The sequence below is a fragment of the Ischnura elegans genome, chromosome 9 (assembly GCF_921293095.1).
Source record: "Ischnura elegans chromosome 9, ioIscEleg1.1, whole genome shotgun sequence".
NCBI lineage: Eukaryota > Metazoa > Arthropoda > Insecta > Odonata > Coenagrionidae > Ischnura > Ischnura elegans.
In genome coordinates this window covers 50,611,819-50,637,073 of record NC_060254.1, presented here as the reverse complement: position 1 = coordinate 50,637,073, position 25,255 = coordinate 50,611,819, and the positions used below count along the sequence as shown (strand labels likewise).

At 37.3% G+C, this 25,255-nt stretch overlaps 1 long non-coding RNA gene across 2 annotated transcripts in view; it reads right to left on the bottom strand.

The window, feature by feature from the left end:
* Nucleotides 1-25,255, bottom strand: part of LOC124165663 — a 188,607-nt gene that overhangs the window by 122,418 nt on the left and 40,934 nt on the right. For both annotated transcript variants that reach the window (XR_006866280.1, XR_006866281.1), the window contains exon 2: nt 4,752-4,855. This is a non-coding gene — a long non-coding RNA (uncharacterized LOC124165663). The remainder of the gene's footprint in view (nt 1-4,751; nt 4,856-25,255) is intronic.

Genomic DNA, 25,255 nt, shown 5'->3' with positions numbered 1-25,255 from the left:
ATTGCTTGTCAGAAAGACATTTTCTTTATTGAATCTACATGGGGTGGATCGGAGCACGTTTACGCGGATTTTTTTCAACAAATTTTCTTACGTTTTGGCTTAAGAAATTTTGAGCATTGTGGTTTAATAAAGCAGTTTATGAAATAAAAATTATACGCATTCAGTTGTTGGCTATTTGCGTTATTAGCTGTAAAAAAATGTTTTTAGGTCCAAGTCTGTTGCATACACTTGGCCCTTTCAGAGGGCAGGTTGACACAACCCCAGACCGACACTTGACTGATGCTCAAAATCGTGCAAGAAAAGTCCCTATGAAGCAGCATTCGCATTAAATGACTTAAGGCGCGCCAGTTTTAGTATCTCTATTAGGAAAAAATGCACTGCGTAAACGTACTGCATGCGTAAACGCACCACGGTGAGCCCTACACATTCAGGTTTAATGTCTTGCGTCAACCACCTTCTGATAAACAACAGTTTTTGTTTTGTATCAGGCGCAAGATGAAGCGGATGAAGCTAAATAAATATAGCGAAGCAAAGCAGTGACGCAGCGAGGGGAGGCTTTGGGGGATAAACCCCCCCCCCCCAAGAGCTTAGAGAATTTTTTTATGAAAGATTTTGTTATTAATATTAGGGGGACGGATGACTAACAAACAAAACATATTTAACTATTCACACAGCCACAAAACCCACTATTTTGAACCATTTATCTTAAAAAATATCTGGGGGAAGTGCCCCCACACTTCCCGCTTACCTTAGCGAGTTTTCTATACCCTACAGACCCGTGGTATTAGCTGCGCCCAAAACCCCCTATCCTAGCTACGCACTTGAAGCGAAGGAAGAAATACAGAGGATGGTTTATCGACTCGTGAACATAGCACGCTAAATTGACCATGAGAAAATCATGGGTTTTCATTAGCACATGATCACAAACAACACAAAAATTGAAAGAATGACCATGCGATTTTTTAATCGTTATCACGAATGCATAACGAATTTGAAATTGGATACGTTTAAGCTCAAAAGGGCATATGAGTTGAGATCATGGAATCTACGGAATGAGGACTTCCTAACCTTTGAATTTTCCTTTGAGTAAAGTTGCGTGAATCACATTCATCACCAATTTTTAATGATCACACACGTTCCGTTGGATAGTTATGGTTGGTTTAGGCTTCGAAAGATCATGAGCACAGAAACTACATTTTTCTGTAAATCGTGCCTTGGTAAGCCAGGTACGTCCAAGGACTTAAAATATTCAGATAGATAGTTGGTGATTTCGTCTTCGTTTGTTACACATTTAAAAGATTCGAATCCATGCAGAGTACGAACTATTTGAATTTACCTCGTTTTAGTCATCCACATCTTCGTTCTTGCTCGCTAAATCAACCATCTTTGATTCGGAGCATGGACATTACCGTTTGTCAACAATTGCTTGGAGATTTGTTTACAAACACGGTAGTGAAGTGTCAACTCGAGCTGGGCCACGGCTGGGCTTACAATCAGCTCGAATTAAATTTTAAAAATGTAATTTCAATTTAATTAATATTTTGAATATATTTAGTAATTAAAATGTTATATTGTTACTAAATTCAGTTATTAAAGTGGTAAAAACAAAAAAAGTATTTAATTTGTAGTTTTGACCGACTTATCAATTGTTGTGTTACTATAACTCCTAAAAGCATGTCCATAGGAAAGAGATGAATTTTTTTTGTGAAATTATCCTTTTTTTAATGGCCTATATGTTAACCCCGCCTGAGACGAATCCAAAGAACCAAATCTCATTGAAATCGGTGCAGCCGTTCTCGAGTTATAAGTGTTCTAACTAACACGAATTTCGACTTTCTTTTATATATATAGATTATTTGGCACTCTCCTTCACATAAATTGAGACCTTTAAAAATCAAAGGGTAAAATTTTCCGCAATTATCGTGAAAGATGGTCGTTATTTTGCAGTGGCTTCAGCTTACATGGAAATTTATATTTGAACGTCAATGGTCAAGTATAACGTATTATTGTAACAATATCAAAAAAAGTTACAGAATTATTATAAATTACAATCCCAGAACTAAAATATACAATCCTTCTTTATAATTTCCGTTGTATAAATTCCGGGGAAAATGATAATACTTTCGTTTCCAATGCCCATGTACGGAATCGCATGGTTTCCGACTCTCGAATTTCTGTGGGCTAATAGCCTTTAGATTCTGATTAAATACAGGAAAAAGGACAATTATTTTGGGGCAATTGGTATTCAAATTCGATAGTAAGAGAAAAATACTAAGTATAACATTTATTTTCATTTTGAATCATAAATTTAATGCCTATTTAAAATATTTTGCAAATACATAAATGATGCTCTATTGACAGATAGGGCTGAGTGTAAGGAATTTAAAGCTAAGAAATGGACCCAAATTTAAAAAATTATAAACAGAAGTATTGAGAAACTTAACAGCTTTGAGAGAAAGAGAGGGTATTCTTTTGCTAAATATGCTAGGGTGAATTATCTGACTGGCTGACGCCAAATAAGAAAGGTGGATTACATAGTTTTATATTCACCGTTCCAAAGGGTAGGAAATAATAATTTACAGTAAAAGAAGGCAGCGAACCGAGATGGTATGACGCGGAAGTGAGAAAATCATTGAGGCGATAGAGAGCGTGTCATGCTAAAATGAAAAAAGTCAGCACGGATTTATCCGCTAATGAACGTGAGTTAATAATAAAAAAATATTAGTTGTCTAAAGCCACCACGAAGGAAGCGTTCAGGAATGCATTCACGAATTTTAAAAGAAAAACACTAGTTGTGCAGTTACGGGATAACCGAAAAACATTTGGCCTTATGTTAGGGAAGTTCAAGGTAAACGATCTACTGTTTGTTCGCTGGGAAACGATAATGGAGATGTGTTGAAAAACAGATCCAATAAAACCAATTTATTAAATTCCTACTTCAAGAGCGTGTTCACCGAGCCTTCCGAGAACTCATCCGAGACAGTTGACAATTATACGAAAGATGCCGCCTATTGACATTACTACGATTGGAATAGAAAATATATTGAAATCACCCAGTCCAAATAAATCACCTGGTCCAGACGATATCCCTTCTCGTGCATACAGAGAACTGGCTTCAGAAATTGCCCCCTTCTTGCATTTAATATCCAGTAATTCCATAGCGCAACACGAAGTACCTAATGACTGGAAAATCGCTAATGTAACACCAATATTAAAAAATGGAGACAATGAACAGCCATCTAATTACAGACCCATTACTTTAATGCCCATCTCATTAAAGTCCTTGAACACATCGTAGTCAGCTCGATAATGAAACACCTAAACGCGCAAAACTTGTTATTGAAAACTCAACATGGATTCAGGAAAAGTAGATCATGCGAAACCCAGATAGCGCTTTTCGCCCACGATATTTTAGTCTTCAGAGAAGACAACATTCCAGTACACGCGATTTTTTTATAAAAAAAAAAGCATTTGATAAAGTACCCCACGGAAAGTTAATAATAAAACTCTACAACAACTGCACCGAGGTTAGAGTCACTTCTGGCGTCCCTCACCGTAGTGTCATGGGCCCACTCCTATTCCTTCTTTATATAAACGACATAGGCGAAGTAGTAAACAATGAGTTACGATTATTTGTAGACGACGCTGTAGTTTACAGAGAAATCCGTCCCAGCAAATATAGAGATGAACTAATGAATGACCTTGCTGCTATCCAAGCGTGGTGCGATGCATTGCAGTCAGAATTAAATTTAAAAAAAATGTGTAGTAATGAATTTCTGGAAGAGGAATAACTCCCTACAACGTAGCTATATCATTTGGGGCACCCAATTAGAGGCAGTTGAATCCGTGAAATATCCAGGAGTTAGAATCAATAATGATCTATCGTGGAATAAACATATTCGGGAAATAACCGGTCAAGCTAATCGTAAAATGGGTTTTGCTAAAAGAATATTAGGAAAGTGCGACGACAAAGTGAGAGAAATTAGCTGCTTTTCCCTAGTTAGACCCCGCTGAATATTTAGAATACGCTGCCAGTGTTTGGGACCCTCATGAAAAAGGCTTAATACACGAGTTAAAACGCGCGCTAAGACGAGCTGCCAGATACGTGAAAATCGTTACGATAGTCTTGTTAGTGTAACTGACCTCTTAGATAAACTCGTAGGGAAATCTCTGCCAGACAGTAGATTGAAAATTAGACTAAACCCTCTAGATAAATTCAAGAGAAGTGTCTTTTCTGACAAAGATAGCAATATGTTACGGACGCCAACATACTACGGAAGATCCGATCACATCAATAAAATAAGAGAGACTGTAGAATAGACAGATTCAGAGTGTCTTTTTTCCACGATCAATAAGAGATTATAACGGCAGCGATAAAACTCATATATGTATATATATTAGATGACTTTTAGTGTAGCCTACTAACCTATGTAAAACTAAGTGCATGTTTCTTAATTTTATTATTATTTCCAACAGCATATGGTAGTATAAATTGTTAGTATGCGTGACGTTTTTTGTAGTGTGTGGTGTGCATGTTGAAGTCCAATTGCATGCTGCATGCTGATGATTTATGACCCTCTGCCAAACACCCTATACGAGGCTCGCAGGGTATTATGTAGATGTAGAAATGTTTATATTACGGAGTCTCTAAAGAATAAACTGCTAGAGGTCGTTTTCAAAAGGTTCCTTTCTAGTGCTCATTTCTAGAGTTCATTGAGACGGCTGTTTGTTTTCATTCTTCTACATCTTACCTTGAACGTGCTGAGGTGTTCGACGCAGGGCAGCGAGGCATCCCGGCCCACGGCTACCGTCACGTTCGGAATGGGTTCCGCGAAGCGGAGTTCTTCCGACAGAGCTGGAAGGAAGAAGAATAACAAGATTATTCTATAGATTCAATGTAGATGATTAGATTAAACAATGACAATGGGTGAATGCAAAAATATCTTAATCGTTTTAGGATAAAATAGTATTTCGTTATCATCATCATCATTATTCAAAAATCCTAAGATTGGTTTGGACCGTTCCCTGTACTTTTTCCCTTCCACTCATCCTTCAATGGTTGTCTTCATCACGCCATCGCATCTCAAAATGTGGCCAAGTATTTTTAAAACAGAAATAGCATAGCTTAGATACTTCTTACTACTTCCTATAATCAAAGATAGGAAAAATAACAAACTTTGGTTTCTACAACATTGCCATTGCAGAACTCATTCCAAATTAGTAAAACAATTCAGTGCATCTTCCTCTGTTCAACTTACGGAAAGTATGGAGGTAGAGGCAAAATATGTACCCATCGGTGGAAATGACAAGTGCAATGTATCGAGTACATATTCATTTCACCATCACCTCATACAACGCTCGCTCGCAACGTTTATCACATTTCCTTATGATCAGTGCTTAGTTAACAGCCATTGGCTGCCTACTACTTATTTCATTTTTAGTTCTATCAAGGAAAGATATAGTCCTGGCATATCTGGTAAGTAGTTAGATTAGGCGGAAGGAATATGGGATGGATTGCTGTTTTGGGGTCTTCATGTTTCATTCAGCCTATTCATAAAAAATTCTATCCTCATTCCTGACATTATTTTCCTCATTCTTTTCTTAAAACATTCCACTTAGAAAGGAAGAGATATCTTTCCGTCATAAAAGGCCTGAATCTGAATTTCAAGGTATACTTTGACTTTGCCCTATTTCAGTTTATCGTGTAAGGTTTAAGGCAGGCAGGTTGTAATCCCAGAGAAGAGGGAGAGGTTCTTTAGCAGTGAGAGACAGACAATTTTACGAATTTATGGAGTGAGCTTATAAAACAGAGCAGTATCAACACACACAAGATACAAACACAACGCACAATGAAGGTACTATTTATGAATCTTTGGAGCACTAAACTTAGGTCCCGGCTGAACCAAGCGCTATTTAGTCCAACACGAATTACATGGGGAATGAGTATTTAGTCAGGTTGTTTAACCCTAAAAGTTTTGTCTCAGCCAAAAGGCCAACTGACCAGCGCCAAGAAGGACAGGGTTCGCAACATACGTCAGTATAATGCGAATACTGGGTGAACTTGGTGACTATAAGGCCGGAAAAGGAGTTAAATTTCTTTGCTATTGGCATTGTCACAAGTTCACAAATCCCCTAATTTCTGAGGAGCATGAATGAATATTTCCTCATTCTACTCATCAAACATTCTATCCTCATTCATAAAATTCTTTTTTTTTTTTTTTTTCATAAATTTTCTACTCAGAAAGGAAGATATGTCTTTCCTCCGTAAAAGGCCTAAACCTAAATTTCAAGTTATACTTTGACTGTACCCTATTTCTGTTTATCGGGTGAGAGCTAGAACAATGGGACGCATAAATCCCTATCAGCAGTCATATTTCTTATTTTATGAATCTTTTATCACCTATTCCATCATCTAAAAATATTCAAGACATATTTCTTTCACAATTCTCAATAATTAGCGGTATATGACGCATGAGCATTTTTAATCTCAGTACATCCCGGGCGTTGCATTTTGGACACATTTAAAAAAAGTTCTCTTTTACGTTGTGGCCTATCACCAAGAAAGTGAATGATAGATAATGGAGAAGTGCGTCATCTTTAATATTTCATTTACGTATCCCCTTCTCCAACATTTTTTCTAATTTTCTTGACTTGACCTTCTAGGCCAGGGTATTTCCTTCAAATTTTAATGATAATGATTTCGACACCATAGAAATTCATCTATTTCACCATTAAGTCCAGTACATTAATGAGTCCATGCCATATTTTACACAAAAAGTGCTTTCTTCAGATTTTAATAACATGAAACAGAAATATTCTTCGTATTTACATATAAACTTTTTGAAAATTGGATAGAGGTTGAATTATCTTTTTGAATGACCGAAATTTGCAATGAGTTCAATTATCCCTAAAGAAATTAGGATTCGTTAAGCGTATTGTGGGAGGGTCTTCGGATGCGAAAGTAAAAGAAAGTTGCTATTTCGCACTCGTCCGACCGCACCTTGAATATTTAGTGAGCGTATGGGATCCGGTGCAGAAAGACATAATCCGCGAACTGAATAAAATACAAATGAAGGCTGCGCGTTTCGTAAAAATCTGCGACAGCGTAACCCAAATGTTAGACGAATTAGGCTGGGAGCCGCTGGAGACTCGGAGGCTGCGCGCTAGGCTTAGATTGCTTGAACTCCGAAAAAAAGTCACAAGGGATAAAATCCAAACTGATTACTTAGGCACAGTCATGCAAAAATATAAAATGGAAATATAATAATTGAAAACAGAAAAAAATAACCTCCTGACCAAAAATATTGACAAAAAGAAGGGGGAATTTTTTTCTGTGCGGCAAATTCAACTGCGGCAAAATTCGATCAAATAAAAAGATACCGGCATAAGAAAAACTTTTTAAAACACTTGTGAATTATTAACTAAAATTAGTTACGCAATTTATTACTCTAAGACTTCCACAGGCAATTTCTAAGGGTTAAGATTAAATACATTTTCAAATTCCCAGCATTATTCGTACTAGGTCTCCGGATTAAGTTACGGTATCTTCACTTGCTTTGGTGTTAACACTATAATTTGCATCTAACCAGGAAACATCAGCAATTAGAGAGTGTATCTCAATGAAAATACCAACTCCATTAGAGCCATTTTCAAGGAGAACGTCATCTATAAATAAAGCAATGCCTATTCGTGTGCAGGCCTCGTAATGTCTTACACAGCATCCTACCAGACTGGTACAAATAGAGACTTAAGAGCTTGTTGGCTGCTTTGGCGAATTACGCTTAAGTTAACAGAAATAATTTGATCTCACTCAGACAGTAACTCTAACTATGAAGAGAAATATGATTTTGTTCCACCGTTATTGGTTAAGGTCGCACATAATTCAGCCGAAACACTGGGTGTTTCCGGTTATGGCGCAATGAACTCTTACGTGAGTTCCCGAGGGAGAAGTTCACAGACTGTGGTAAGCCAAATCCTTCCATCCATCACAATCTATTACTAAATTATTCACAAATGGTACCAATATTTCATTCAGTGTAGCTATAAATGGCGGTACCAAAAAACTAAACTACTGCATTTATAAGGTACATAAATAATTGTAGCTGAAGAGCTGTCATTAAAAATTAAATTAAATTTTCGTGTGATGCTTATTTTTTCTAAAATTTGAAACATCTTGCATCGAACATCGAACTAAAACCAATTCATCGCTAAATATGTAGGTATACCTATAAATAAGTTTCTATCTAAAAATTGAGACCTACATATTTAATTCTATAATAATGTGGCATTAGGTTTTGATTAAAAAGGAAAAAGTTAAACTACCTTATCCCTAAATATGGAAGAGAATTTTAATTAGATTTAAAACACCCAGTCGGCCAGGGTAATCATTAAAACCGTTTTACCTAGCTCTATCATAATAAATATTAGAAAAGTGACCAGGAGTTTATGTAAGACCTGATGGGGTCACAAATGCGTTGAAACACATACTGCGGTACATATTACATAGAAAGTGGAAATTTTTCGACTTGAAGATACATACTTTGCATATAGTATAATCTTTCGTTCGAAAATAAACTAAGACTCCCTCCTTTTGGGATTAAAAAGCGATGAATTTGAGGTCTAAGTCGTACAGTTCCTTTAATTAAACCCTTAACCAGTGACGTGCAATTCTTGTTACCCTTTTCAGTCCTTTTATTTAATTTTTCTGCCAGTTTAATAGAACTGAACACAAATTCCCATCTGTGATATTTCTGTTGGACCCCGTTATTGACTCAGAGAGACGAAGAACGGACTAGGATAGTTTTGATAGGTTTTCGCCTTTGTCTGACAGAAGTATCCCATCGGTTTATCGGTCCCACTATACTGCCAAACCAAAGGTCGCGGGTTCCAGTCCCGCCTAGATAAATTGCCCTTATCCAGGTCATGGGGCTATGTCCACGTTTAGTTGATACATTTTATCAAACCCCCATGTTAATACCGACTACTACTGTTTTCTGAGATGAGGAATTAAATAAATCTTTTCCTAACAAGCTAAGCGATCCAATATGCTAAAATTTAACGGCTTTATGGAATTCGGAATGAGATCAGGTGGGCCTAATATTCTCAGTCATAATGGAAAATGGAATGACTTAAAACTAGCATATTTTTTACCCAATAAATCTGAGTCCAAGTCAATCACCAAGAGTCTTCTGAGTTACACCTATCCAAAAGTAAAGCATCATAAATGCAGACAACCAAAAAGGAGTTTCTGAAGTGAAGTTGAAGTAGATTTTTCAAAATAGTAGGCTGATTGATTAGAAAAAATAAATTTTGCGATTAAAATACGGTTTTTCATCATGAAAATACAAAATATACCCATAGAGACATTCTAAACTCGAAGAAATAATTTATTTTCACTCAAATAGATACTTTATTCTCCACATTAGTAATTTGTGTAATCAAGAGCCTTCGAGGGCTTAACACACCAGCTACGTAGATTCATACAATTGGACGTTAGTACTGTCCCTTGAAACTATTTTTCGTGCTAGTGCGTAGTCTGAGGTCACGGTTAAATAACGCATATCCATCCAATTTAGAGAGAAAAGTTAATTTTTTATTTTTTGAAGATCGAAATTGAAATGGAAAAGAGTGAAGGATTTTTAATAATGCTGATGGGTTTGCCCTTTCATGGTTGTGATCGTGATTGCGGAAAGATAAATCAAGGTTTGAATTCTAATAAGTTAAATGATTCCTATACGAGGAGTAAAAATCCAATTAAGTTTTCATAACTCATGCTATGCACATTTCAGTGCCAAATCTTTGCTCATAATATTTCATACTATGGAATAGAAGGTGCAGCATACAAAACAGAAAGTAGGGGGCGGGGAATTGACTGAGAACGAGTGTGCTGCGCCCGCTCCCAGAGGGCTTCCCCCACTCTTTTCAATGCATGTCCACAGAGGGATAAGCGCGTTTTTAATTTTAAAATGTAGAAAAAAAGGCAGGGTCCTATGTACAAATTTAATTGGAATGTTCATGTACAAATTGAGGTCAGAGTTTACCTCTCGAACATTCCACCATAACCAAGACACGAAAACAAAGAAAAGAGGGTGCCAGAGAAAGATAGACAGAAAATGCTTCGCCATAGACTGAGTACGTGTTGAGTCCAAGACCTTTCTGTGTTAACTTGAAATAATATTTTGAAAGCGCGTTATATTGCAAAAAATATAATGTTGAAAGCGCGTTATATTGCAAAAAATATAATAATATGCAGGGCCGGCCTTAGGGCGAGTTCTTTTTCTCTTCATTTTATATCTTCATATATCATTTCTCTTCATATATCTTTTTTCATTTCATAGTAATTGCTTTAGGCTTACAACTAATTAACTTTCATAATCTAACTTATAAAAATACGTACCTATTGAAAAAGCGCGCTTTTTATGTTTATTTTACGTTATAATTTTATGAGTAAATGTAATTATAAATTTTATTTATATAATGCTATTTTGAACTCAACTGCGTGATGGTATCATAACGGCGTAATTACGAAGTCTGAATTTGGGAGGGGAACACATACTTAGCCAGAGAGTGGTAGGGATTCAAAATGCTCGAGTTTGTAGATGGGGTATAGAGTTTAATATTTTAAGTGAAGGGCCCCGCACTGAAGGTTCGCCCCTAGCCCCGCACCTGCTAGGGCCGGCCCTGATAATATGTAACTGAAACTAAATTGATATCAATTAAATATCCTGAAATAAAGGTTTGCTCTGCACCATGGAGCAAGTGCGTGACGTCAAGATGGCAGATCGCCTCATCCCCTAAGAGAAATATCAAGGGCCATTTTTTAAAACCAATTTTAGGAAACAATAGCGATATTTAGGAAGTGAGATATGCCGTCGCATGTTCTCTGATAAATTCTGTGCATTTTGGTACTTCATTTGTAGAGTTTGGTTGCGTATAAGTTGAGAAAAAGGTATCTATACAGTAGAAATATATAAAGAGATAAGAAGGGATGCTAAGGGAAGAAATGTATGGAAGAAAAGAAAGAGGGAAAGGGGTTTGGGTTGGAGACAAAAGAGTTCCCTCGCCGTGTTTGGAAAGACAACACCTTCCACTCCTAAAGTGCTTGTTCCCGACGTAATCCCGGCGTGAAATGCGCGCCAGAGTTGACGAGATGAAGAGGGAACGGGTTTTCTGGAGGACTGAGAGAATGAAGACGCTGGGTGGATGGGAGTATTCCTCACAACGCTTTCTCAATTTTGCGCGAGAGATTTTTCATTTTGTGATTCCGCATAAAGCCTTTTCAAGAATGCTAAGCCACTTGCGCTTTCAAAAATTCTCCTTAAGACGGCCTCAAAGAGGAGAGCCAATTTTATATCCCTTCCAGCTATATTTACTCAGATTCTAGTCTACAAATATTAATATGAGCCGTTTTCAAGAGACCATTTGATTTCTTGCTCCCAATCATATTTTTTATTAATAAATTAAAGTCAATGATATGAGTATTTAATTCTTTCTTGTACATCAAAAATATTGAAAACATTTCTGTTCAAAGAAACATGAGCTAATGGTGTGTAAAATAATCTTGAATAGCAATAAACAATACTTTATGTGGATTTTGCAAAGAATTTTCCTCTAATTCAATTAAAAACATTATTATCTCACGCTCTAATATTCTCAGTAGATATATATGCATCCACCTAGGTTAAAAGAGTTGTAGCATCATTTATATTCGATAGGTACTAGAACATTATCACCTGATATTCAAGAACAATTTAATTTATGAAGATTGAAAAAAAGAACAATGAAAACCCAATTTTGGAGTTTTATGGCTCGCAACATACTAATATATCATAATCGTTGCATTAGTTTACTACGATTAAATAGAGATATTTTTGAAATTGATACAAATTACGTTTCATATTTCATCGCAAATACTACTTTCGTTGACATTACGAAGAACATGTAGATCCTTTGTTGACGGTCTATACTAATTAATCTTCTTTTCTGCACTAAATAATAATTTTTACTATTGGCTGTTCTGAGGTTCTTGTTTCTCCTTGCGAATTCCCGTATCCAACTTTCTGTGAGGTAGCCTGCAGACGCTAGGGTGGAAATTGTACTGTTGAATGTTTATTTTACATTTTCATTGGAGCCGATTTCAAATTAACGATTGGTGCAATGGAAGCAAAAGCAGTAGCAAATTTCCTAGCCTCTCCACAGAATACCTTTTGGCTAAACTATAAAAAGTATAATACAGACACAATTTTTTCAATGCAAAATAAATCTTGATTCTTGTGGAGGAAAAACCGTACTAGTGTTACGCAGTTTTGCGTCGAGGCCACCGACGATATGGGGGATCATCCGCACTGAACTGAACCGTCGCGGTCAGCCACTACTCCACCGCAATTGCTCTTGCGGGCTTGAAGAGGTGCGTACGCTCGAGTGTAAATAGCCCATCTCACCGTTGCTTGCTTCATGGGGATACGTACGTGCAATGGCCTTTGGGGCTGTTTGCACCCGTACCAAGTCAGAGGTTAGGCCAGACTCAAACGGATATGATTAAAAAAAAAGGACGAGTAAAAATTGGACAAAAAAGAGAGTTTTTGTTTCATCACCTTGAGAATGATCTCACATTGTGTATTGAAGAGTGAAAATTGTTATTGTTGTCTAATATTTTATAAGGATATAACAAATTTCCACTACGTCAAGCCCGAAACAATTCCAAAAAGTTGGATAGCGACTCCCAATAGATCAGGTATAAGAAAGACGGTACATCTAACCGAATAACTTACGGGTTATATCTCCAACCCTCTTGAGCTAAATTGTCAAAAAAAAGGAAGCAGTCGTTGAATAAGTTCAATGACCCACTTACATTGCATCGACATTCTTATCGAATCCTAAAGCGGAAAGAAATTTTTCACGAAAATTGGTATGATAGTAAGAGCATAAACTTAGTAGCAACACTCACAATATGTATTCGTTATTGAAATCGTATCGTATTTTTAACTTATGATGATGGTAATTTACTCGTAGAGGCGCTTTACTTTGAGCCATTCACATATTACCTGCTCGAAGTGATGCATCATTGAGGAATTAATTGACACCAATTAGGAAGCGCAAGAAAGCGAAGAGTTGATGAAATACGCATACAGAAAGTAATATCGTTCAAAGAGAATTGGGAAAAAGTCTGCAAGATAAGAAGAAGACAGTTAGGAGGACTGGCTGTGATGAATGAATTAAATACGATTGCATAAAATCACTGGGGGAGGATAGACGATACGAGAGGTCAAAGGTCATGGTGATTGGGAGGCCTAGAGATGGGGTTACAATGGAATTGTCCTCGCGAAATCCGGATTTGAAATAGGGAACATAATCACTTGTGTTCGTCTAGGAAGGAGGTCGGATGAGGAAGAAGGTACACCCGAGTCGATTCAGGGGCGGGTGAGTGCAGGGGTGGCCACAGCAATGGTCTCAACGGGACGCTCGAATCTTCTCACATGGTATTAGAAGGGCTTTATGCAAGGTGCGAAGCTCTACCTTGTGTACCAGGATCAAGGGAATATCCCTATCTGAAAACACAATGATATGGCTGTGCCTGAGATATTTCGTTTGAAAGGTGTGAAAACACATAATCCCGTAAGGAAATACATTACTGCGGATACAAAGATACCATTATTATACCAGTCATAAAAAAGAGTAAGGTAATAAGTATCAAGATGAATAACATGTATCTATTTTTAGAAAACTTTCACTAGGCAATTTCATTACCACTAACCACTATCATGGATATCAACCGACCGGACAATCATCCCACACAGGAATCCGGGGTAATCAATATTTATGAACAGTTGATCTACTTGAATTTTATTTATTATCTGATATGTCATTGATTGCTTGAGGCGTAACTTGGTGAAAGCGATTCATTATTAACATTAAAAAGAAGAAATTTGTGCTTTCACATTATAATAATTTCACACTTTGTGCTTTCACATTATACAAATGTCACATTATACTTATGTGAAAGCACAAAGTTCTTTTTAATGTTACTAATATGTCAAGATAATTTAGAGAAATAATGATTAAAAAGTTATCCAGATGATAATTCGCTACTGAGTAAAGACTAAAATTTAATTTTAATACAACCAGAACCTGTGCGCAAGAAAAGGCAAAGATAAATAGACCGTAATCAGCTACAGAAGATGATATTATTCATGAATGAGGTAAAATTGATATTCCATACTGTTCAAGTCACATTCTTAATTCCGCCTCAATCTTCAAATATCATTTCTACCTTAATAAGATAGCATCACGATATGCACAACGTGACATACATGAATGAGTGCTAAGAGCACAGTGCTAGGCGGCTACACACGTACGAAGTGGTTCCCATGTAGCAGAACGGCGAGAAATAAAGCTGTTCCCGCGCGCTCCCCTGCATTACCCCTTTATCCAAATCCTCGAGGGTGTTTCAGAGTCTCATAGGATTGGCGGCGTCGGAAATAAATAATAGCTGCGATCAAGAATCGAACACTTACCCTTTGATTCACGGCCTAGTGCCTAATTCTATTGCTTCACCGACGCTTCTCTCAAGTATGCGGAAATTTGTGGGCTATACAGTATACATGACAAGATGGTGTGAGGGTGACTCCGTATAGTTGTTACCGTGGCTATTCCCGTTATGCATGAACTAATATTTCATATTAAAACGCACCTTTAGAATGTACACCATGGAATCCACTGAATTAGGTACATAACCACGTCTAATTTCAATGTAGCTACGATGCCAAGTCATGCACACAATCATATGAAACTAGGCAAATTGTTATACTTCCAAACCCACGGACACTTATTCAATGCATTATGCTACATACATATTTGTAAGTCATTACGCCTTGCATTCCAACTTATTTCGCGTTCTTTTTGCCAAATTACTCGTCCAAATAATATGCAAAGGAACATGCACCGACAGTTATACCGTCTGCGCATTTATTGTCTAATTTACACGACAGTTAAATTCACTTACACCTATATTACTCTAAGAGAACATCCACATATATTAGCACTCATGAAATAAAGTGGTGTTATTTTATTAGAGCCAAATAGTTAATAAAAAATAGCATTATCATAGATCACTATTCGCAACCGGAGTGACTTTCCGGCACCTCTACCCCAATCGACTTCTATCCTATCAGAAATCCTTCCATGAGTCGATAGGAAGCAAGTCTGAAACGAACGGATTGCCTCGCCGATAGTAAGTGACGTAGAATCCGCGTTGTCTCCCGATCCGTTCGGAAGGAGAGACTGTGAAACACCCCCCTGGATACCAACACACTTATCGTCATCCAGTCTCTCTTAAAAGAAATACTGCCGTGAATGCCGGATTCAAAACCAATATTTATTTGGTCATTTAAGGAATTTTGGTTCAAAAAAAGGTATGATACTACACCCATTCATGACATCTTAAAGTTACAAGACAGCATTATTCATCAAGACATGCCAATAATTAATTAAATTAACTTTTCAATTGACATATTATGCCAGCGGTTATATTTAGTAGCACCTTTTCCATACTCTATAAACGCATTTTTTTACTTACAAAGCAAATAATCCGGTAATAGTTCAAATAATGGTATAGAGTGGTTCAAAAGTTACATTTGACAGCTAAGCATGGGATACGACACGTTTCATACCGCTTTATTTCATCAGAATGGCATTCACATTCCTGGAACAGAGACTTCACCCTAATTATTCAACATCTAGCATTTTTCGAAACACCGACTATGATTCCAACGTTCAAACGTCCTTCATGTGTATACAACAAATTAGAGAGGTAGGGCAGGTGCAAAGCGGAGTTTCTCTAGCTATATCGTAACTCAAAAATTTAAACAGCAACTTGATATCCTTATCGGAATTTGCAGTGTTTCTACGCTTATAAAAAATTGTATTAGGACCTAATAGGAACTATAGGGAGTTAAAAATTGAACACAAATTACGTAAACTATAAAGAATTTTCACGACGGCAAGATTTTAATCCCATAAGAAATTATTTACCTATCGTGTGATATGGAATTTGCTGTATCTTTCTTCACAATATAATAACAAAAATTTTAGGATTAGCATAAAAAATTACGAAAAAAAATAATTTCAACAGGTGTTATCATCCGATTTAAATAACTCGCTTTTTGAGAATTCACCTACCACAATTTACCATCACCACATCAACTTTAATTTAATAATTTAAACTTTTTCGCATCACCTTGCTATGCATATATATGTTCTAGAAAGTGACACATACAATTCCGTTTGCTCTTGAACCTACTTTATATCAGGGATGGCAGTAGAAACTAAACTAAAGTCAAACCAGTAAAATTTCAATAGTTTCGTTCCCGGGAGCGAAGTGTATAAACGAAACAAAAAAGTATAAAATCGTTTCAGGCTTAATTTTGTGGAATAACACTATATCCATGATTTAAGCACAAATTGTAATATCCAAACTATTTTATTTATCACTTAACCGACCATGGTTTAGACACTTCGACACACGACACTAGAAAATTACACTTAGTGTCAAAACCATGGTCGGTTAAGTGATAAATAAAATAGTGTGGATGTTATCATTTGTGCTTAAATCATGAAACGAAAAAGGATTAAACCCGGGGATCTAAACTCAGGGTCGAAACGAAATCAGAGTCATAACTACTTTGGGTCGAAAGTAGACTAAAAATCAGGTGCGAAACGGAACGCTGATAATGTTTCGCACCTTCGAACAGTTTAGTTTCTCCTTCGAACAGTTTAGTTTCGACCCACACTCCAAGCACGAAATATGGTTGAACGAATTATTGGTTCGGTCTACTAGCTATTAGATCCATGGGACTCTCATATATTACCACTAACGGGAGAACGGTGAACGCAAACTGGCCATTCCATCTTTAATCTCGATGTTTTAACCTCTCTACACGTATGTCACACGTAATGGGTCGGAACTATTCCCTCTGGTCCCCCTCCACTCAACTTCTGTGATCGAAACTTAACTATTAGCAGCGGAGTTTTGATTAATTGTTTTCATTCTCGGGAGTAAAGTTTCGTCCCGGGTCGAAACTTAACTCCTTGGTGACTTTAACTTCGTGCAGGAACGAAACAAAACCTAGGCCTCGTATGTTCGTTTCCCTCTGGGTCGAAACGAAACCTTTTCGTTTCGTTTCACTTGCAATCCCTCCTTGAAATGGCAGACTACCTCCGTGAATTTAATGGTTCTCGAGGGACAGAACGACAAGTGATCCCTAATCATTCCGCTGCATCAACCGGTTAGCAACACGAATATCCATTACCCCAAAGCGCCAATTCCCCTTTACCCCATCTCTTTCCTCTTATCTTAAACGTGTCCTGCTCCAAGGGCGGACATAGTACGTGGAATCGAGGCTTTATCGCCTGGTATAAACCCTCACACCTCCAGCCGATAAATTCTCCTATCCTTCTCGCCTAGTGCAAAATCCCTTCCCTTTGCCAGACTACTCCATCTACAGGATGCGGAGAAGCTCTCACACACGCCTAAGCATGGCAGCTGTCAATCGCGTCGTACGTTGGTAAATCGCGTCCGTGCAACTCCAGTGCATTGATCGAGACGAACGAGAAGGTAATTGGCTTCTAAGATCCCGAGTGTGGAAGGTCACCGCAAAACGAGACATGACTCCGGTTCTTCACTCAAGGCAGTGGCATCATGGAGACTCCGCACCACGTCCAGTCCTAACCTCTCAACATGAAATAGGTTTACGCGTCTTAAAAAGTTTTCATCGAAAGAAATGAAACCTTCAAAAATACTACCGACAAATAATGGTGCCAACCATAAGCGGAGTTTTGGGGTGGAAGGGTTAGCCCGAGCTGAAAAGATTATTTGTCCGAAAAAGTACGTAACCTGTAAATTCAAGTGCAATTAAAACAAAAATTGAAAAGTTATAGCAAATTTTAAAAATCGTGTTTTATTAAAGGATTCCAGAGATATCTCTGTTTCACGAGGGAGTATTCAATAGGTTCTTGAACTCGCGATAGAATTGCTGACCCCCCCAACATAAAACTCAAAACTCCGCCCATGGTCTCCACACGGCAATGATTTTTAAAATCTGCTCAATGAGACGCTTTGCCTAAAAAAGAAGAAGATAGATGCTATTGCTTTGTAGCAAGCCACTAAAAGAAAATAGCTAATAGAAAATCAATACCCTAGTACATATGCAGAAAAAGCTTCCTCGTGCATTCGTTATAAAAGTAGATGAAACAACTACTTGCCCTTTAACATATCCACTGAATTCAAAAATACTCTCATCAAACGGGAACCAACGATCTACGAAATTTCAGCGCTGTAAGCTGAGGCTATGAGTCGGAAAAGATATCTAGATGATCTCTAGCTCACTGATTACGCTTCTAATAAACCTCCAGTCTTCACACAGCTGAGCGGAATATCAGACGTAATCGTCAGAGAATCATTGTCGACAATGGTGATTTGACATAAAATGAATATATGGTTTTCACAGCCGCTCCGAAAGGCACCTCTCCATTCCAAAATCGTAATACAAACAAGAGCACTAATTAAGCCTCCCATTGTCCTCATTATACCCAACTCTAATTTTCCCCCATTATCCCTCCAACCGTCTAAGAAACCTGGGAATAAAAGATCACCAGTCAGTGAGCTCCCCTTTGCATTAACTCACACATCATTCACTGCTCGCCTGGGCTGGCATAATCTCTCGACTCCCGCGCCGTCATCCCCATTTGTGCGTGATTAAAAGGCCAGACGACTAAATTAGATGTTCCGTAGTCATTAGTGCACATCATAGCACATGAGATCATTCATCGTGTGATCAATCAATGGGCTGAAATTGAAAATAACATTTTCTCCACCAATTTTTCTTTAAATGGTTACCCGAGCATTAAGGCGATGACTTCTTTCATTCTAGTCAGATTCAAACTTTAAACAATGGCTCTCGCAACTGTTCAAGAATGTCTAAGATACAAAAATAGTTATGAGGAATATCTGTACAAATGTGGGCCTAAGTCGTGAATGAGTGATACTTTATTTCATGACAAAGGTGCCGAGAAGCTGCCGTGAAGCAAGGCATAAACATATCAAAATAACGATCCAATACATGTCCTGCTTTGACACAAATATATTAATCTATTTATTTTAATTCTGAAAATTAGTTATGAGGCTACACCGTTATCAGTATGTACGAAAAGCTTATAATCTGAGTTAATAAAATCAACGATGAGGTTACAGTCTCCGGTCACATTTCCAGTAGATGTGGAAGAATATGTATGCAGAGAAAGATAGCTCTTTAAATTTTTATATCCAATGCTTACTTGCCAATTTTACAGGCCGTACCATACTAACGATTATGACAGCGATAAAATGTGAAATATGGCCTCAATCGTAGCGATTTCAATACAAAGAGCGTATCTAAAGGTAGAATATGGAAGCGCAAATACCGGGAGTCACAAATATGCAACACATTCACGGACGTCAAGTCTACTAAAGTGACATGAAACAGATACGGAAATATTCTATACAGGTCCACCTAAACGTTAATTTGATTAAAAGCCATTGTTAGTTGCTGAGATCTCACATAACGTGGAGAAACAAGAAAGACGAATGAAAGCGCCATATTGCCCATTAAGATGTTAAATGGTCGACACATGTCCCAATCAGGATATATATTCAACGGTAACCGACTGAATGTAGTGGGAAAAATGTAAGTCACGGAGGAAACAAGATACATAATATGTGAATACCCTCAATGAGCCCTTATTACGTTTATGGTTCTGCCGTTTAATATTTTAACCCGTTATCTCCTCGTGATCTCATATCTAACAGATTGCAGGTGTAAGCGTGTTTACCAATTAATTTAAACCGATTTTAAAATCTCATGTGTGTATCAGTTAAATATACCTAATAGCATGGAGGCTGTTTATGCGATTTTAAAGTAATTCCGAAATCTCTTAGTTTTAAATTGATGTAATATGAGGTCAACGGGAGGTAATGAGTTAAGAGGGTCGCGAAGAAACAAAAGAACGGGTTGGACATTTGAAATACGATCCCTTCTTTTTTTCGCGGTGGGCTCTATCGTGTCCACGCTAATATATAAATGCACAAAGAAAAATCACAAAGGAAATAATTTATATTTTTCCACATGGAGACTGAGACGGCCACATTTGCTCCTGTTAACAATTACCCCCAATACCACGCCAACTATCCATGAAAACAAAATAATTACACTAAATTTAAGCTTATTTACTTTCTTCTTGAAGCAAGATAACGAGGAGAGAATTCATCATCCATAAAACAAAACAGCGCGTAGTGGTCGATATCGAAAAAGTTCACCAAAACCTCATCGATATGTTTTAGAGAGACGAAGCTGCAAAATAGCGTGAATTTTCAATTAGCTGGTGTATAACTTGTTGAATTGATTTTTTAGGTGCTACAGCACATAAATAATGAGTATACATGGCGTCAAAGTTGAAAAACGTAAATAAAAAAGATCATCTTTGACTTTTTCGGTAAATTACCAAATTTAAATCTTTGCTATTCTTTAGTGAATCCATGTTTAGAAAACAAGCCTAAATTATTTTATAATTCAACTTCATCTCTTTACTTTGGGGTTTTGCAAATATTTATTTAAATAATTAACAATCTTTTTCCGTAAAAATGGAGCGGTGAAGCCTATTTCAAACCAACTTGTTATACATTTGTGGAAATAATTGATCAATGCTGCCCAGTTACTCAACGCAAGTTATACCCCGCCAAGTTACAAAGCTTCTAGATTCTGAACCTATGCACACATTTTTCGAATAATAGCGAAGCCAAATTTGTTTTATGCTGGCAAGTATCAAAAGTCAATAACTTTTCCCCTCAATTTCCCGGAAGTTCATTCCTACAACCAAATCGCGTAAACCTTCATGCGGGCATGTTGAAGCCATCATTTTCCTTACGCCCGCGGGTAGTGTGTTTTTCTTTGTTATAAAGCAGCCTGTAAGGGAGCAAAGCGTCTGAGTCTGTGAGATCAACACCGATATCTATCTTCTGCCTTTTGAGCAGAAGTGACGTCTTTATCTCCAAGTCGATGAAAGCCTCAATACCGGTGTATTTTTGGCCTCATTTCACCCCATCATTCACCTACCTCCTTTATTAGGATCACCCGCTTTTATATTCACCAAAATACCCCTTGTCTGGCAAACTGAATGATGTTTTGCTGAAGTTCACTGAAGGTACAATATAGTACACCTCGTTATTAGGTAATTTAGATTCAATTTGAATTTTAACAAAAGTAATAGAATTGTTAGGATGAAACTTATTGTTTTCATTATGTAGACGATACTAGAAAAGAGAGAACGACATAGAAACTTAAAAGAAGGCGGCAAATGAGACACAAATCGAATCTATCTATGCATAGGAAATTATTATCATAGAGATTACGGCTCGACGACTTCACTGCGAGCATCCGTACAAAGCTTTTACCGTAATATAAGGGAATCATAATTAAACCTGAATACATGAACTCAAACATATTAAAAACTTAATAAGACGACAATAAACGAATGTTATTGTGTAACAGAAGTCTTGGGAAGTGGACATATATAACAAGAATGACTGAGGACATAGCTACGTGCGCAGTAGATCATGAATATATCGAACAGCAACTGATCCAATAAGGGCGTTGTTAAATCAGTATTTGCAGAAGAAACTCCTTTTTCACTCCTATGAAATTATGAAAACGAAACTTTGAAAAGGAAAGGTCTGCGAATATTAGCAATTTACTAGAATACTAGGTAATGAAACACTATTTTTATACTTTCTTATCCATGAAATAGAGTGTTTTATGGCATTTAGGGGTGTTTTGCGAATTGTGCTCCGAAAAAAAGAGTGACCGAGGACGTAGCTAATGTAAAAAGCTTGTAGATTTTAAATCTTTGCAAATGCCAGGCGAATAATAGTGATCCAAATTTATATTATGCTGGCGAATATCAAAATTCAATATATTTCCCCCTCAATTTTCAGGAAGTTTAACCGTTCATTTATAAGGGAATCGCTTAAATCACGCAACAGATTATAACCACGTCTAACACCAATTGACCTAATAAAAGAAGTTCATAAATCAGTGTTGGTGAAAAAAAATCTCCTCTTACTGGGATGAAAGATTAAAAAGAAGAATGCGAAAACGAAGGGTTTGCGAAACGAAGGCGAAAGAGGAGGTGGCTAAAGCGATCGTGATGGGAGGTATGGATACTTGGGAAGAGAGTTGAAGGCAAAGGGAAAATATTGGGAAAGGGCGACCCACCGTTAATGCAATGAACGGGAAGGAATGCGATAGAATGGAGGGGTTTGTGGGTGGGTCCGCTCTGGGCAAACGGAAGGGATTGTTGAGGAGAGGAGAGAGAGAAGAGTTGAGGTCAAAGTAGAAGGGAGAGAAAAGAGGAAATAAGATGACCCAATATTCTGGGGCGGGTAGTGGCCGCGTGGTAGAGGGATTGAATAGCGTGGTAGTAAAGGGGCGGGGAAACCGCCTCGGGTGGGACTTTATTAGTGGCAACGAAATACCACGCACTAATTGATGCGCCGCAAGCGCGTTTCAGCTGTCCCGGTGAACCAGTTCACCCTAGCCAGCCAGTTGACAGTGGATTTATATTGTGCGCAGATGCTTATGTTGTGGGGATAGTGATGTGTTTGTGCGAGCAGAAACTAAGAACGAAAAAAATGATTTGAGCTTACCAGATTTGGTTTTTATTACATAAAAGTATAAATTTTGATTGCATATAAATATAAGTTTTGATTACATACACATGTGAGTCTTTATTGATATTTTTTCTCCTTTTCATTATTCATTTCTTTGAATAATAGTCTTATTATTCTTTTTATTATTCACCGTTTTGGTATTTCAAATTTTATTAATTATTATGTTTTATTTCTTTTTGCAATTGGCAAGGATGGGCAGCGAAATGCTGCCATTGCCTTTATATCAAAGATGTTAATAAAAAGACAATCCCGAAAAGCACGAAACTGCAAAATTAACGATTGAACTAGCTATCCCGTGTCACTTTACACATTATTTTTTTAATGATGAAATCTTATTGGGTTCGGCACCAGGTAAGGCTGTATAAGGCCAATGTTTCTATTAGAAATCTCCTCATCTTTATCAGGGCTAAGACTTATAGTCAGTGAGTAATCATCAACAGTCAGTCAGTCAATCAATACTATTCGTCGGAAAAGTTTACGATCTTTTATACATTATTTTATCATGTCAAATATTAAAATATAATTGGAATTAAATATTATCTCATTAAATTGCTTACATATAGTGCTGAATTATTTTTATCTTAGCATGACATCACTTTGCAAGAGTCTGAAACGTTTCATTTTTTATTATCTTCGAAAAGAAATAGTTTTTTTATGGGGGTATTATTAAAAAAAAATCATTCGCTTGAAGAAACTCTTCAAATTAATACTGCTGCTGATTTAGATATTTTTAAAAGTGGCAAAGGTATTTCATAGGGAAGGAAACAGGTACAAATGATCGCAGCTGAAGAAGACCAAGTCTTTGCAATGGAGAGGAGTAATGATAGCACAGGAGCGAATTTAGGAGAGGAATATAAGGACTTAGCTTAGTTCGTTGGGAAATATGGAATCTCTGGGTGTCCTCCTTCCTTTCCTCTGACCGATGGCATACTGTAGTCGGAAGGTAGGTGGGTGCGTATCGCATACGATACCATTAGGTAGGGCAGTTTCTGGGTTGGAGAGTATTAGGAAAGAACTGTTTTCAGAGAGATTCTCCATCTATGTTCGAAAGGGTTGACGCGCTTGGCCACTCTGAGATACAGATAAATACGGCTAGCGAGACCGTATCCAGGGATGAAACGCCCAGGTCATGCGCACGAAATACTTTCACGATGCATAAAGCATTTAATGAAAAAAATAATTTTACCGTTATAAAAGCTCAGCAAATGCTAGAATAACACAGAAGCGTGTTCGTAGCAGCATTCGATATTGCTGATTAAAACAGGAATAAATGTGATTATGTATAAATGAAACAAAATGCCTTAGATCATCCAAGTTTTACATTAAAAGTGGCAATTATATACTCGGAGACCTTTGCTACTGAAATGAAATCGGTGCTTGAGGAATCCTATGGTGATTAGTTCCGGGAAATATTTCGCACACAATCCTAATCGACCTCAGTGGCGGCGGCGAGGATAGGTCCTCGCCAACCACTCCCTAGGTCGCGGGTTCGAGTCCCGCCTGGATAGATTGCTCTTTCCACGACATGGATGTATGTGATCGTCTGTTGTTGATTGTTAAAACTGCCGATGTTAAGGCCTCACTGTGCTGTTTGGGGGGGTGATTGGGATAAATAAAATAAAAAATAAATAATTTTAAAAAAAGTGACTTAGCATACACTCACCTACAGCTCTGAAGGTATATTTATCAATTAAAAACAGTTTTATCAAGCCTATTTGAAAAATCGCTATATATCTATTTAATTTGTTTTTCCATCATTCATCAACCTTCGGTCACGCGACGGGATTCGGGAGAAAAGAGAGCGCTGAGTGGTGGAAAGACGGAATCGCGAAATGAGAAGCAGAGAGTTATTACATAAGGGGCAAGGAGGAACATGAAAACGGAAATGAGGGAGAATTTCGTTGGTCCGGAGATGACCGCTAAAGATTCTATGCACAAAAATGAGATCATATAAGCCCTAAACGAGTTGGTATTAGCTTTACATGTACATTTACATACAACCTCGCAAGACGCCTGAAAAGGCGTGTGGCACGAGGTGTTAGTACACCAGTGTTTAATTACATACATCGGGATATCATGAAGAATTTTGAAAAGTCAGTAACTCTCGAAGATTACCCTTGAAATTCGCTCGGAACAAATTACATTCAGTTTCTAAGGACACGACATTTTTTATCTTTCACGTAATGTCTACATCACCCTGACCCCAGGTATACTAATATCAAGCAATGCTAATGAAATATACACACGTGTGTGGTAAACTGTAATTTTGAGATATGCCAGTGTCACAGGGTAAGCATACAATGGGAATTTCTACGTAAATTTACTTTTCTTTAATTTTTACAATTCTAACCCTATGATAATATGATATTTGATACCATAAGTGTTAAAATTCTTGGAAAACAAAATTTTTAACCTTAAGGGTTAGATAAAATACCACACCTGCGCAACTACGGTGCGAATCGTAAAAAAAATGTGAATCTTTTAACTATAAGCCCTCAC